The following is a 10416-nucleotide window of genomic DNA, read 5'->3' on the forward strand; positions in this document are numbered from 1 at the left end:
AAGACAAGTCTTCCACAATGGCAGCTACAACTACAATATGCTAGCAATCAAGGCAACTGCATGGTGATTTTCATCATAGCACTGCACCTCTTTGAGATCAGTTTCACCTTGCAACAGCAAGAAATCACCCACAAAAATGTGTCTGGGAAAACAAATTTTTACTTGGCGGTTACCAGGAGGGTCACTGACTGGTGTTACTGTGTTACAGGCATTCTTGAGCAATCAGTTTCACAGGGACTGTCAGCAACCACTCGCAGCCAATGAGGGAATTATCTTGTTTCCCTAGCAACTAGTGGGTGGTTCCCAGGCCTGCCTCTTGGCCTAACTGAAAAGATCCTAAAACTGGATCTTTTCTTTTTTCTGAACAATATTGCAGAGCCAGGTGTATCAAGACATTCACATAGACTCATGCTTGAGTCTATCTGGTTTTCTGTAATTCAAAATTGCATGTGTGCCATGACAGGATGACAGCTTTATGGTGGAAAGATTAGCCAAAAAACTGTCTGGCAAACACCTAATATCAGGAAATTGGAAAAAAAATAAATAGCTATAGCAAATACACAGGATCCTAAATTAAGTGGGGTTTTCCACTTGTCAATCTCTGATCTGCATGAAGTACATGGCCACCTGCAGAAACCGCATCCGTCCATCACTGTCCAGGCTAAGCGCTCTGTGTGGTCAATCTCACCGCAGCCACACATTCACATTGTGAGATAAAAAGCTCTATCTTCTGCACTCCTGTGTGAGGAAACTATCAAAGTCAAAGCTATCATCCCTAAAAGGACCTAACAGAAGTGCACCTAGCACCATGTGGCTTTGATGTGGTCTGAGCAGGCAGGTGACATGCACAAATCCCAGTAATCCGCGACACTAAAACTGTACTGCACCGCTTGATCGTCAGTGACACACTCCCCACTGTGCCTTTCCTCCCACTAGGTGCTGTTGTTCCCTGCTCCCATCAGGAGAAGTGACATCACTAAGGGACGTACTGTGCTTCAACGGATTGTTTTTGTCAAGTCTGAAAGCTCAAGCTAAAACAGACAGTTATATTTTCAGGTGGGGATAAGTGGTGGTGGAGGGTTTGAAGAGTGAGCTCCAGCGTGGGAGTCATAAAAGACAGAGTCCAGAGAGCGTTATTTTATAAGCCCAGATGTGTTTAATAAATCATTTTCCCCCAGACCTAATTAAACACTTACTGCCTAGCCCTGTTAAGCCATTAACATCTGCTCTACCAAATGAACCAGGAAGAGCTCCAGCACGAGATGAATTTAATGGTGGCAGGCAGAATAAATATAGTGTTCTCTTTCATGTTGCTCCTCTTTTTCTATTTTCTCTCCCCCTTTCTGTGTGGTAATATCTTGCTGTCTGACGTGGTAATTGCCTCAGCATATGCCGCATATATTGCTTAACATTTTTTGAGATTATTTAGATGGAAAATAATGCCGTTTCTGTTATAGAAGTGGATATAGGTTGTAGGAAATATGGGTAATTTTGTTTCATCTGTGTGTCTAAGGGATTCTTTAAAGCAATGATCCAAAATAGTTTGTGAGGCTTCTGTTTTGACTTCCTGTTTTATTTTGAAATTTCTGCCCTTTTCTTGTGCCAGTTAATCAATCACCTGCCTACTACTCCCCTGTTGTCCAGTTCCCCTCTCTCTTTGTTCAACGTAGCTGTCGAGCTTTCAGGCCGTCTTCTCATTGTTTGTTCTGTTTACTTGTGTCCCCTTTTTCCCCCCCTGTTTTACTGTTAGAGAATAAAAACCAAAGATGTAGCTCTGTGTTGGAAAAATTAAGCCAATGTGTAAGTACCTAAAAACCTGAATTCTCTCTGATAACCACCAGATAAAAATAGATGTGGTTGCTAAAGGAATTCCAGTTCTAGAGAAGATGATGGAAAACCAGCTTTCTGTCTTTACCTCTGCAAACACTTTCCTACTGAATTTATGGGTCACTTTTGCCATTTGGGTCATTGAATATTAAAATGAGGGAAAAAAATCAATTGTCTTTTGGTCATACCATGATTCAGAGTTGACAATTATCTCTCAAACTACATGCTCATTGGCCAACGACTTCATTCATCACAAGTCAAACAGTCATTTCAAGGCTTCAGAATCAAATTTAAGGTTGGTGACGTCATGGTAACCACCTCCAAGTTTTATATTGTCTGTGGTTTCTGATAGACTTCCTCGTGTATAGACTTAGTAAGTTTATCATCTGTACCTCTTCCCTACCTCTTGTTGGGACTGTTTATCTAACAAAGTCCCTGTGTGTGACCCCGGTCTGTTTTGGATTAAAGACTTAAATTTGAGACTTCTCCCACTCTGCTGTGTCAGTCATAGATAATGAAATGCTGTCTGTCTCACAAAATGGTCGATTTTATTAACATATAACACATATCCATCATTAAAATGCATATTTATATGTCTTATTCTGCAAAACCCTATGTGAAGTCTTTCGATATAGAATATTATGAATATAGTGACATTTGAGTTCAGGCCACAAAATCAAGCTTGGCCTTAATAACAACAAATCAACAAGTGCTCTTCTAGAAATGTCATATATGCAGTTGCAAGCCACTTTGCAACCCAGCTCCCCCTGACATGCTGTGTCTGACATAATAAGTGTCACTGATGTCGTCTGTTCTCTGCAGAGGTCTTACCTGCTTGTAATTGCTTCTGGCTTTTCACTGAAGGCTGGAAATGTATGGTGTGTGAAGGAATAGTAATCTTATTTTAACTACGGTAGTTACAATTGAAACAATTAAAAAATGTCTCAGAAAAACATTGGTCCAGTGGTTTTCCCTCACAGTTAAACTTAAAGTTTGTGGACCTTGAAACCTGTGAAGGACAATGATCTGCATTACACATTATATCCAAGAGATTAAAAGACTCTTTCTCATTTTGTTACAGTATTAAAATGCAAGTTAGCTACTATGTTATGTTGTGGAAGTGTTATATAATGCATCATTTAGGGTGCTAAATGGGGCCAGTTGAAAATCTGTGTAATCCTTTATACACCTGAAAGCTCTATCAGAGGAAAATTATACTGCAAGTTGTGGCAATGCATTAGTTTTCAGCTTTGAGGAAACTTATATTTTAATAAATATACTTGAGTATATCTAAGGCAGTTCAATAATAAACGAGGCAGATCTCATATATCCCCAGTTTTCTGTAGCTTAAACACATAAATCTTGACTTGGGTTTGTTAACTGCAACAAGGCAGCTTTAACTGAGGGCTTTAGAATAGGGAACCCATGTGAGTTTAAACATATTCTGAATTTGAAAGTGTTAACCATAAAACACTATAAAAAACGTGTGGTCTTGTGTTTAATTATGTAAAAATTCACCACAGTTATTATATGCTGCAGCAAAAACTGAACAATACATATTAAGATCATTTCTAATAAACAATTTCCTTAATACTATATCAAAAGTACAGTAAAAGTAGAGTTTATAATGTTTAATGATAAAACAGCATGCTACTAATATGCACATATCTGTGCCAAATATCTGGGATGGAAATGACAGGTGCAAATATACCACAATGTCTAGTTATGATAATAAAACCCAAAGTGAAAACAGAACAACTGATATGAATGCAACACATCAAATGTACCTGTGGGGCTTCAAAAAAACAAACAAACAAGGTTTTCCCATATGGAATATATATATATAAATCTTATAAAGTTTGTATCTGTGTTGTGTGAAACTTGTATGAAAAGCATACAGGAGTGAAAACAGATATAAGATCCCTTGAACAATTATATAATGAAACTTGTATGTTTTGGATACTTACTAAAACAATATATGAAAGTAATGAGAAAGTGGCCACTTTCATGAGTAAATCATGTAAGCCTTATATGATTTACTCATAAAAGTGGCCACTTTCATGAGTAATCACATATAAGTTTTTACTATTTCTTTTCCATATGGGTTATTTGTACATTTTTTTCTCACTCACCTAAAAAACATTTTGTTTTCTTTGAGTCTGAGAAAAATGTGAACATTTGTTGCATCATAAAATATTGACAGAGGCGATTTACTTGAAATTTTAAATCATGATTTAAAATTCTTTACAAGTTGCCTTCTTCATTTTTTTAAATTCAATTCAGTCTTATTTATATAACACCAAATCACAACCACAGGTGCTGTTTATTGTAAGGTAGAGACCCTATTCCAATACAGATAAAATAGTGAAAACAGGCGAGAGTGGGAAGGAAAAACTCCCTTTTTAGATTCATCAGTATGATTCCATGTGAGTTACTACCATAACCGTTGATAAGCACATTTTTGCATTCAGCTCCCAAAATCTGTGCATTTGCATCTCCATGTATGTACAATGAAACCAAAAGAGGAGTCAGTGTTACCTGTGGTCAACTTCTCCACTGGAAATTTTTAACTTGACTTTACTACCAATACAGAAATGGCACAAATTTCAGTTGAAACTGACTTAACTTAAAATAAAGATTATTCATTTTGTGCACGTTTATTTTTCTTCTTTTTGTTTTTTTTTCTTTTGTTGGTGTTTTCTTGAGAAAATCCATTAAAGCTAGACCAAACTCAGTGAGAAAAAGGTGTTTTTTAAGAGAAGTTAGAGTTTTTGAGCTAAGATGAATAATCTGAGTGAATTTGTATAAGAAAAATTAAAAGGTACCATTTTTATATGCATTTCAAATTTACATCTATCCTGGATGTGTAACTTTGATCTGCACTACAGTTGAGGTTGGAAAGAGAATTTCACCTGCATGGATCAGTATTAAAAATCAGTGGTGTTCAATCAGTTATGTGACAGTATCTTTAGCCACCTGACTCTCCTGTCTGTGCACCGTATGCTGCACCACTTATTATTTCTGTAATAGCACTGTAAAATGTCTACCTATTATATTGACTCAGCTGAGCATTAATAATCACTTAATGATCATTCATTTTTAGCCACATTGTGCTTTGTAAGAAAAGACAAACTTCTCTTGTGCTGGGGGTTTATAATGATTGGTTCAGGCATGCTGATCTTGGCTTCTGTCCCATGAGCTCAATAGGATTTGATGTAATCCCAAAGAGCAGAGCGGAGCAGATGGACACACAGGTAAGATCACAGTGGTGTGGGGCTATAATTGGCCTGGCCCTCTGATGGCAAACCCCTTTTACTGGAAGCGATTTGAAACTTTTAATTTGTGCAATCAGATTTCAATTTAAAGTGGCCAAACTCTGTAACTGCTTTCACATCAATCCAACCCAACAGGGCCACTTCTGTTTTTTTCACTGTTCAGTACATGTACATGTTACAGTTATCGTGAGGAAACGCAGAATGTCTAGCACATTCATCATATTCTAACTTTTTCATCAAATTAATAAATAAGGAAGGTAATTACAAGATGCACTATTAAAAAAAATAAAAAAAACAACGAGCAGATGGCTGTTTTACAGCTATCACTCTTCCTATCTCGTGTTTTATCAGTCGAATATAAAGCCAGGAGTCAAATCTGTTCTTAACTCAGGTGCACTTTTATCCTGGTCTATGCCTGCTGGTCCACATCCTGAAGTTGTTTCGTGGTGATTATAGATTATTTTTTTCTGCTTTCCATGCAACATGTTACTTAAGAGTGAAAAAAATATTCTCAGCTTTATATTTCTATTATAAACAGTGCTTAAATTGCTGTGATTTAAAATCTGACCTCTATGAAGCAACACAAGCTAGTGCACTCATGAACTCGTGTGATAGCTGTAACTTTATTTTGTGCTACAGAATGACGACAACATGTGAATTTCATATTGCAGTGCCAACAGAAGCTAACCTGTACCTTTTCAAGATCTCCAAGTAAATTATAACTAAATTATAATTTGAGCAAGTGGCATTCTAGCAGTTTGATTTTTGTATTCAATAATCAATCGTTTGTAGCAATTATTATCTTAAATAGGCTCAAATGTGGCCTATTTAAGACAAACTATTTTAACAGTTTGCTCACAGTTTCTAAACACTTGCACAATTTAAACAACGTAGCGGTGAAGCTTGATTATTAAGGATTACTCAGTTTTAGATCCCCTTCTTTCAGCTTACTCTTCTTTTCTGTCCAGATGAGCAAACAGACTAGACACTGGCTAAATGAAGTCTGTGTTTACTCTTCTTGTCTTCAGGTAGCCCATTTCTACTGCTATGCTGATATATTTTCCTTTTTTTTTCAAGTGCCAATGTGCAGTTTGATTAAAGGACAATGACTCACAAAATAAACAACCCTTTGTCATTGCCTGTGAAGTCATCTTTTGTTTTTAAAAAGAGGGGGAGGAGTAAAACGATCAGTGGATTGAGAATAATTGTTATATTATATGGATGTTGTGAGGTGCAAAGGTTGATTTTCTTTAGAGACTGATTAACCCTCACTCAAGACTTATTATCAAGTCTTTACGGAGATTCTGCAGGAGTTGGGTGATGCTTCTGGAATCTACATTCTGTATCTGCAAAGAAACTCTTTGAAAATTAGCAAGTTTAGCCAGCATGCATTCTGCAGCTCCTCCTGTGTAAAAAGACTGAAACTACAGAATTTTTTAGTAGAAATACTGCATTTTATATAGGCTTGTAAAACTTTTATCTAGAAGTATCTTGGAAATATTTAAGCAACATTTGCTGATGTTCTGTATCATGTTACTGTCAAGGGTAGCAGTGTATTGGCAGTTCAGGGATTCGTTTCTACAGCAGGGTCAGTCTACAGTTTGCGTATGGAGTTACTTCCTCATACAAAGACATAAAGGGTAGGTAACCTGTGGTGTGAAATCTTTAATAGTATGCATGGAATCATTTTCTCGGGCACTGTATTTGTGTTTCCTCTGAGTTTGCACATCAAAGTCTGTTTACAGGTCTTGGGAAGTATTACAGTATTTGTAACCAAAAAAAAGAAAAGCCACATGAAGCCTTTTATGGTTAAAGTGCAAGCTGTGCAAATACCTCAAGTAGTGGGGCCATGTTTAAAAAAAAAACCATGGGTGTCGGAGTTAGAAAGATGTGACCTTACCAGATCTCTGCATGAGGATAGTGACTTCAGGCTATTTTAGCTGATACTAATCTTAATGTACATAAATATCCAAAGAAGCTGGGGGTGGCTGAATTGTATTGTGGGTAAAGTGAAGGTCAAATTTTGAAAATGAAGAGTAGTTAGTCTGTTTTTTCTGAACCCGCTTTTTTTAATCTGCCTATCATGAGTTTGATGGTGCCATTCAAATGATGGTTAACTAGTGGAGCACTCTTTTATGTACAATTTTGCCATTTTGCTGTCTTACTATAAATGTGTTGTTCAAAGGTTACTTGCTGAATTATCTTTGCATGCATGCAAAACAAATGATAATATGTTCAATTGCCATAGACTTCACTGCTATTTTATACAATAGGAATTTATAGAAGTCAATTCAATTCAGTTTTATTTATACAGCACAACAAGCTTTGCCTCAAGGCACTTTTGAGTGGCCCCGTGCAACAGAACAAGACCTTTGGAGTCTCCCTGCACTATTGAACAGCTCTTTGAGCTCTGTTATGCTTTTCTAAGCAGTTTTTACAATGTTACTGTGGCCCTGTGTGTCCAGGAGAGACCACTGCCATTGGGGAGTGTGATTGCTGGAGTAACTGTGAATGTAATGATGATAAAGTTCAATGTACAACGCCAGGATAATTTTTAATGTCAACTCTCTGTATCCTAATTGTATTTAATGTGGTGTCTTGTGCGATCTGCAGCATTACTTAGCTTACTTAAAAGAACATGTCTAAGGTGTTATTACGGAGAACTGAGCAAGGTGACTTCTTGAAATTGGACTTTGCAAGTATTGGAACAGTGAAAGAAACACATTAGCAGTCAGCTCTTAAAAACTGATACTCCAGAGAAGCATGAAATCCAGCGGTTAACTGGTGTCTCTTTCCACAATGCACGTAGGGAATTAAAGTTCACCCGGTCCTGCACAGTTGGCAAGGTGTGCCTTTTTAATATGGAACCGCGCACCTGTGGAATGACCTTTGCTGCAATGCCAAAAGAAACAGAAACACAATCACGGCGATTTTTGTTTGTTTTTACCTCTGAGTATCCAAATAAAAGGCATTTGATTTCAGGGCAGGAAAGTGATGTGCTGTCTCGAATCATTATTTGTGTCTTTCTGTCATTTGCTGTTTTGTTTTTTTGTTTTGCTTTTTTAAGTGAGTGAGTATGAGAGAGTACTGACTAATTAAAATTTGATAGGATAGTCTGATAGCGCTCCTATCCTCCCCTCTCCGCCATGCGACGCAAAGACCAGAGCAGAGCAGCGGGACATAGCAGAGCAACCACCCGCTAATCCGGGCGCTTTTTGCCGTTGAGGTAATTAGATTACGGCGCACCGACGGTGCACCGATCACCATCCCTGCCGCTTGCTGCTCCTGCGGTACTTGCACAGCTACCATAAGACAAATATTCTCTCTCTGACTGCGCATCGCCTCTCTCTTCCTTCAGCTGGTGTCGCTCGGTCTCCCCCCCACCCCCCTCTCCCTCTCTTTGGCTGGGAAAGCAAGGGAGAACATTAGAGCACATATACTGTTACTCTGTCTCTCCTACAGAGCTCGTAGTTACCTTGTGACTCCCACACTGGGGACTTAAACTAAAGGAGACTAGAGCAGAGGAAGACTATCTTTACCGCACGAAGGCGAAGAGCATGGCATGAAGAGCATCGCTTCTTTTTCTTCTTCCTCCTTTTCTTTTTCTTTCTTTTGTGTGACTTGAAAATAAACTACTCGATGTTTCTCTCGTCTTGAAGGGACCGACAACGGGATTTTCTTCTTCCCCCCTCAATACACACAAAAGTGGGGTCAGTCCTTAACCGAGGCGGGTGGATGAGTTGTGTGGATGTTATTTCTTGGATTTTTTCCACCGGGCTGTGTGTTACCGCGGCCCAAAGACAGCAACAGTGTGCGGAAAAGTAGATTTGTGTGTGAAACATATGGCTTCAACGAGGACGACACGGTAAGTCGTACAGTGCATCCAGTCGGAGCCCGTGTTACTTTACTGCCTGAAACATCTCTGACTTATAGTGTGTGTGTGTGTGTGTGTGTGTGTGTGTGTGTGTGTGTGTGTGTGTGTGTGTGTGTGGTAGTGACTTTAGTCACCCAAAGACACCGCTTCTGTTTCATGTATTTGCTCTGCTCCTGACTGCTGCTTCTATTTCCAGAGCATTATAAACCCACACAGTTCAAACCCCTCCACAAGGTATTTTCTTTCTTTCTTTCTTTTGGGGGTGGGTAGAGATGAAGCAATGCGCGTTTGTGTGGATACAAAACATCCCTTCTGCTACCAAAATTGGGGGGAGGGTGGGGGTTATAGGCTATAGGCATAATATGACACCTGCAATGAAAAAAGTCCAAAATACAGTATCATAAAGTACTTTGAATACTATGTATATGGACCAGTGAGAAGATTCGCTGTCCGTGGTGCTGAAACTGGCTGAAGGGATTATTAATGCTGGTTTAGTAAACTGACGTCGGCTTTATTCAAGACGACTCTACATATTTGTAAGCACTCCAGACCTGTAGTCTAGTTCAGATATCAACGAGCTATTGATTATGATTCTCTGGCTGTGATCTTAATAAGAGTAATAGTAAATGTCAGTAATTTCTTTAATGTCACCAGCACCACGCTTGTTTATGGGTATTTTTTTTTGACGCGATTAAGGTGGATAAAATGAATTAAGTTGTATTTATGTTGGTCTTGAGGTTAAAAACCCATCTTAACCACGTGGTCTGTAAGTCACTTTCCTAACAGAGCGGCAGTGTCCCCGACACTACCTTGTAAGAGATCGTTCTCATGCCGTCTGAAAGAGTGTAATTTATTTTCAACAAGTAGCGTCCACGCTACAGTACGTGGGCTGTCTGTCGACTGACTATTGCAGCGGTCCCATCCAAAGCAGGTTACCTCACAGCAGCCTGTGTGTCTCGGATTATGAAAAGAGAGAGAATCATCCGATTACTTTAAATTACTGCAAGCTGTCGCCTCCTCAACACAAAGCAGATAGCGAGGGGAGAAAGTCAGAGGTGGCACGAGCTAGGAGTGATGTAAAGTGTGTGTAACAGGTACAATATGGTTCTGTGGGTTTTTTTTTCTTTTAATCTTGATTCTTATGTTCCCATAATTGCATAATAAACCTAAACCCATCATATTAACCTTTGTATTATGGGACTCTTGCTCAGTCATGTATGAGAGTGGCTGGCACACACAGGTAGAGGAAGGCAATCAGTAATGACAAAAACAGAATTGCTGCGGTGCCATTGTGAAGCCAAGTAAGAGGCTGTGTAACAGTGTACTCAGTGGATTATGTGGCATTGCTTTCGTGTGGCTTCCTGTAAATATGCACACAGGCAGGTGTGTGTGTGTGTGTGTGTGTGTGTGTGTGTGTGTGTGTGTGTGTGTGTGTGTGTG

General features: G+C 38.8%; 1 protein-coding gene across 1 annotated transcript in view; it reads left to right on the forward strand.

Annotated features, from left to right (window-relative positions):
- The first annotated feature begins 8567 nt into the window (after window positions 1–8567).
- Window positions 8568–10416, forward strand: part of LOC102200715 (protocadherin-15-like) — a 219770-nt gene continuing 217921 nt past the window's right edge. The window contains exon 1 of the mRNA XM_005747367.1: window positions 8568–8967. The gene's annotated coding sequence lies outside the window, so the exon portion shown is untranslated. The remainder of the gene's footprint in view (window positions 8968–10416) is intronic.

The sequence above is a fragment of the Pundamilia nyererei genome, unplaced genomic scaffold, assembly GCF_000239375.1.
Source record: "Pundamilia nyererei isolate P.nyererei 1_Seehausen unplaced genomic scaffold, PunNye1.0 scaffold00196, whole genome shotgun sequence".
Lineage (NCBI taxonomy): Eukaryota > Metazoa > Chordata > Actinopteri > Cichliformes > Cichlidae > Pundamilia > Pundamilia nyererei.